General features: G+C 34.8%; 1 long non-coding RNA gene across 1 annotated transcript; it reads left to right on the forward strand.

The window, feature by feature from the left end:
- Positions 1 to 546: 546 nt before the first annotated feature.
- On the forward strand, positions 547 to 4,426 carry LOC112786708 (uncharacterized). The gene is made up of 3 exons (XR_003194304.3): positions 547 to 1,257; positions 1,416 to 1,530; positions 4,207 to 4,426. It is a non-coding gene; the product is annotated as an uncharacterized lncRNA (long non-coding RNA).
- The last annotated feature ends 1,418 nt before the right edge of the window (positions 4,427 to 5,844 follow it).

Genomic DNA, 5,844 nt, shown 5'->3' on the forward strand with positions numbered 1-5,844 from the left:
ATTAATTAGAATTTTTATATAAACTTTATTAGATATTTGGTATAATTGAAATTATAATTTTGATAATTGAAAAATAAGAAGAATTGTATAATTTAATTTAAATAAATTTTATTTTGAATGAATTATGTTATTAATTTGAACTCCTAGAAATTATTTTATTAGAAATGATTAGATTGATATTTATAAATACTTTAAGTTTAAGTCAATTAATATTTATGTACAATTTTTATTATAATTAATTATTTTATAAATTGAAATTAAAGTTTCAGAGATAAAAAAATAATAGAGATTTGTATGATTTAATCTAGAAAATTGATATTTGAATTTAAATTGTACTTTACAAAATATAATTAACTTGTTTATTTTATAATTTAAATTAGAAATAATTGATTGAACTTAGCAATATGTTGATAAATAATTTTTCTAAATATTTTTAATAGAGTACATTTGATTTTAAAATTATCCTACACTTCAATTTTATCAAAATATCTATTCATATCTATCCATATTATTATATAAAATCCTAATTTCTAACCCCAAATTCCCAAATCAAACTCAGAAACCCTAATTTCCCAAATTGAAAACCCTAAGTTCCTAATCAAAAACCCTAACCTACCTTTTCCTCTCCCTTCAGCCGCACCATACCCCCTTTCTTCCTAAACCTAACGTAGAAACGGAAACAGAGAGGAAAGAGAGAGGGAAGAGCTGCTACTCTACTGCTGCCCGCAAGGATCCCGTGCCACCATCGTCACCATCGTCGTCATCCTCGTGAGCTGCAGCGTCGCCGTTCAACCTCGTCCCGCCGCGTCTCCATGGTCGTCGTTGCTGCGAGCTCGCCACCGTCAAGGAGAAGCTGTCGTCGCGTCTTGTCCCGCCGTCACCACCGTTGCCCTGGAGCTCGCCTGCCATCGTCGTTGAGGCAGACAGAGGTGGAGTGGCGCGAGGTGGAAGGCGAGCTGTTCGCGTTGCCATTCGCGCCACCGTTGCTGAGCCATAGCGCTGCCGCCGGGTCTCACTGCTGTGCATCACCGTCCAAAGCAGAGAGTCACGATGGAGCTCCGTTTGTGCTTCTCTGGTCCGCCGAGAGAGGAGCTCATGGGTAGAGGAAGGCCAGTTGAGAGAGAGAACGCCGTTGAGTGGGGTAAACGCCTCTGCCGTGCTTCTTGGTCACTGGTGGTGGAGCCGCGTCGCCGTCACCCCTGGGCTGCCGTTCCTGCTGCTGCCGTTTCCTCGTTCTGTTATTATTGTCTAATTGAGGTAAGGCATTCTGGCTCTTTCTTCAATTTGAGTTAGCATGGAGTTTCCAGAATTTTTACCGTTATCCTATTTGAATTCACCGTTTCTGATTGCTGCCGTGACCACCTCATGTTGCTGCTGGCTCTGTTTGAAAATGGCTGCTACTTTTGGAATCCCAGATCGGAGAGGAGAGGAGGCGTTTAACCTTGTCATTGTTGCTGCCATGGAAATAGGTGCTGGAAACTGCTAATGGAGCAGCTGCGTTTAGTGATTTTTGTGAGTTTCGACTTTGAGGTAGGGGATTTAACGTTTTTAATTTAGAATGCCTACAAAGTTATTGGATAAGTGCAAATGGTTAACAATGGTTAAGAATTTCTTAATTAACATGAATGACTTGAAATGCATTTGAAATTAGTTAGTCGTTGTGAATATTCTGAGCTGTGATTGAACTTAGATGCTGTTGTGAATAATGATTAATTTAGTGTAACTTATTAAACTGAAATATGCCGAGTTAATTGTTGAACAGCTGTTGAATGGATAATTGATGAATTTAGTTTGGATTGCTGCGGTGAATATAATTGGTTTTTCTGTTATAAGAGACTAATTGATAGAAATAAGCTTGGTTTGAGGTTGTGAAATTTGGATTATTGAATTCAGGTTATGGCTGTGAATGTCTTTGGGCTTTGTTGTGAGTGTTTGAAGTTGTAATTGATATTGTTTTCTCTAATTTTGATGGAATTGTTAAAAAGTTCTGATTCTATGTGATTATACTGAATTAGTTGAATTGTGTGGCTATATTCTGGTTATTGAGAGTAAGTGCTTCTTGTTATTTTTAGTTACCTGGTGTATCGGAATGGCTGTGAAATTAACTTGTGACTAATTGGAAGTGGCTTTGATGATTGTTAAAGTTGAGTCATGATTAATTAGAATTAAGATTGAGAACTGTTAAAAGATTGAAGTTTGATTACCAAATCATTCTCTTCAAGTCTGACTTTTTAAAACAAAATAGTAACTTTGCTAAAGAGTAAATGGCATTAATTAAAAATTATGAAAGGCTGATTTTTTGGGATTACTAGTTGATTATGTTTAATTTTAAAAGGATTTTATGATAAGTGAAAAGTAAATATGAAATGGTGAGATTGGATTGATGGATTAGCAGAAATTGTGGAGTATGATTGATTTGCTAATTATTATGAAATGCGAATATCTAATCGATTGAGAAAAGGGCTGGTGATTTGTTGAGAAAGAGGGAACCCGTAAGGGTGGCTAAGTCCGAGTTTTAGGGGAGGTGCCGCCGGAATTTTGTAAAATCTGAGGTTTTACTTGAAAAAGTTATTTTAGAAGGTTTGGATTTGGAAAGTTATGTTATTTAAGTTTTATCTATTGATTAAAGTATTATGTATTGGCTGAATTTATTTTGAAAACAATTTTATTTAGGTAAGAAAAGAATTATATTATTTTGAAATTGAATTACCAAGGAAAGGTTTATGTTTTAAGTTTGAATTATTTATAAAAGAAGTTATGTTTTGAGATTTATTCAATATGAAGAGAGTTATGCCTGGGGTTTGAAATAAAGGATTTTTTTTTTAAAGTTTAATGATTATATAATATTTGAATATAAATGATAAGGAGAGATGGTTTTTGAGTCTTTGGAAAGTTAGTAAACTTGAAAAAGAGTTTTATTTGGTTACTTTTAGTAAGAGGGTAATGTTTTGAAAAGTATTTAGCGAATTTAAAATAAATAATTTTCTTGAGTCTTTTGAAAGAAAATTAAACTAGAAAATAGTTTAAAAATTGGTTCGAGTTAAGAGGTTGCAAAAGTGGAAGTCGTAAAGTTTGTACAACATGATTGAACAAAGAAAAAGAGAGATATTGTATAAGAATATGTAACTGGAGATGGATAATGAGAATGTTAACTTATGATGATAATTACATTGATTCTTTTGAGGAAAGGTATTCAGTTTATGAAATTGTTGGCAAGGACGTGGGTTTTGTCCCGCTTGCGTATTTATGATTATAAAGGAGAATAAAAAGCAGAGGACCTGTTGAAAGGTCATTTGTTGCTTGAGGCAACCCAAGAGATATTTATTTGTTGCTTGAGGCAACCCAAGAGATGTGTTTATTCATTTGTTGCGTTATGGCAACTCCTGAGATATTTGTGTGATGATCTGCTGCGTGAAGGCAGTCAGATAGATAGTGGTACGACCACAGAACATTTTCCAGTGTTACACAGCTATTGAGAGCTGTACCTGCAACTGATAACCTGGGATCACTTGCAGAGGATATTAATTCATACACGGCAAGAATGCCGCACCTGTAAGGCAAGGATTGCTTACAGAGAATATGATTTCATACACGGCTGGAATGCCGCCACCTATAAGGCAGAGTCTGCTTACAGAGGATATGACGTATACGTCAGTTAGTGAGAACTGTACCTATGCTGACTGGAAAACCATGCCCGTTTCAGCTGCTTCGGGTTACGTCAGGAGCGAGTAGAAACCGACAAATGAGCTCATTACCTACACTAGGACTAGACATGCATCATCCTTGTTTGCGCATTTGCATTTGATTGGGTTTGCTCATTGTACTTCCCTGTGATTATGCTGTTTGCCTTGCTGTGACTTGTTTGTGTGTTGAATTGAATCTTTTGTTAGTGCTATTAGATGGTGAATGTATGATGATGAGTAAGATTTGACGTTGTGATTGAAAATTAATTGTGTGGTTGAGAAATGCTTAATGTGACCAGTTTTATATTTTGGAATTTGTTTTGAGCTTAGAGATTTTCTTTGGAAGAGGTAACTAATTAGTTAAAGTAAAACCAAGAATAGTATTTTCATAAGAGTTTGATAAAAATATAGTTTCCTTGAGTATGTTAATTATTTTCATTCTATTTCATTACTTTTACGGCATTCCCATTCCCTACTGAGAACGTGTGGTTTGTTCTCACCCCAAAATCTTCCACCCTTTCAGTGACACAGGTTTGAAGACTCAGTTTGAAGCTGCGGGCGATTCTAGAACTTATTTACGAGTTAAGTGTATGAGTTAATTTGCTTTCATAGAGTTCCCTCGCCCTTATTGCTTAAGATTTTTATTTTATACAGAGGGATAGGATTTGTATCTGAGTTTTATTTGAAATCCTTTGTATGACAGATATTAATATTAATAATTATGTGATTATTATTACTTGAAATGTTTGATATATGATTTTGATAAACAAAAACAAAATTTTTCTAGAATTTTCTACAAAACTGAATCGCGATATCGAACCAAAGGCTCAATAGTAAATAGTTAATAAAGGAAAACAGGTTAGTAACGCCTTACTTTCGGTACGATCATGATGTTCTAGAAGTTGGGTCGTTACATAAAGTATAAACTATTATATATTGCTGAAAATCTCTGAAAGTCAGCTTTCCATATCTATTAAGAACTCTCCATTTGAACTTTTGTAGCTCCAGAAACGCTCTTTTGAGTGCAAAGAGGTCAGATCCGGACAGTATCTGCAGTGCTTTCTCTATCTCTGAATCAGACTTTTGCTCCAGCTCCTCAATTTCAGCCAGAATATACCTGAAATTGCATAAAAATACACAAACTCATAGTAGAATCCAAAAATGTGAATTTAACACTAAAACCTATGAGAACTTAAGAAAAACTAAACAAAACATACTAAAAACTATATGAAAACAATTCCAAAAGCGTATAAAATATCCGCTCATCACAACACCAAACTTAAATTGTTGCTTGTCCCCAAGCAACTAAGAACACAGTAGGATCAAAAGAAAAGTAAGCTACAATAAATCTGAGTTTTCAATGAAGCTCAGTTGCAATCAGATGACTGGGACTTAGTAGCTTTTTGCTTCTGAATAGTTTCTCACTATCCATGAAAACTCAGAAGTGTTGGTCTCTTTAGGAACTTAGAATCCAGATGATATTATTGACTCTCCTAGTTTAGTTCTTTTTTATTCTTGAACACATCTTTTTAGAGTCTTGGTCGTGGCCCTAAGCACTTTGTTTTTCAGTATTACCACCGGATACATAAATGCCACAGACCCTTTAACTGGGTGAACCCTTTCGGATTGTGATTCAGCTTTGCTAGAATTTCCAGATAGAGGTGTACAGAGTTCTTAAGCACACTCTTTTTGCTTTAGATCACGACTTTAACTGCTCAGTCTCAAGCTTTTCACTTGACACCATTACACCACAAGCACATGGTTAAGGACAGCTTGGTTGAGCCACTTAGACCAAGATTTTGTTTCCTTTAGGCCCTCCTATCCATTGATGCTCAAAGCCTTGGATCCTTTTACCCTTGCCTTTTGGTTTAAAGGATTATTGGCTTTTTTTTTTTGCTTTTTTCTGCTTTTTTTTCTTTTTTTCGCATGCTTTTAAATTTTTTTTCTTTTTCTTTTGTAGCATGCTTTTTCTTTTGCTTTTTGCTACTTTTTCTTACTTCAAGAATCAATTTTTCGATTTTTCAAATTACCAATAATACTTTCCTTTTTCATCATTCTTTCAAGAGCCAACATTCTAAAATTCTAACTTCAAATATGCACTATTTATTCATACATTCAGAAAATAAAAGCAATGCCACCACATCAAGATAATTGAACTATT

The sequence above is a fragment of the Arachis hypogaea genome, chromosome 20, assembly GCF_003086295.3.
Source record: "Arachis hypogaea cultivar Tifrunner chromosome 20, arahy.Tifrunner.gnm2.J5K5, whole genome shotgun sequence".
Taxonomy (NCBI): domain Eukaryota; kingdom Viridiplantae; phylum Streptophyta; class Magnoliopsida; order Fabales; family Fabaceae; genus Arachis; species Arachis hypogaea.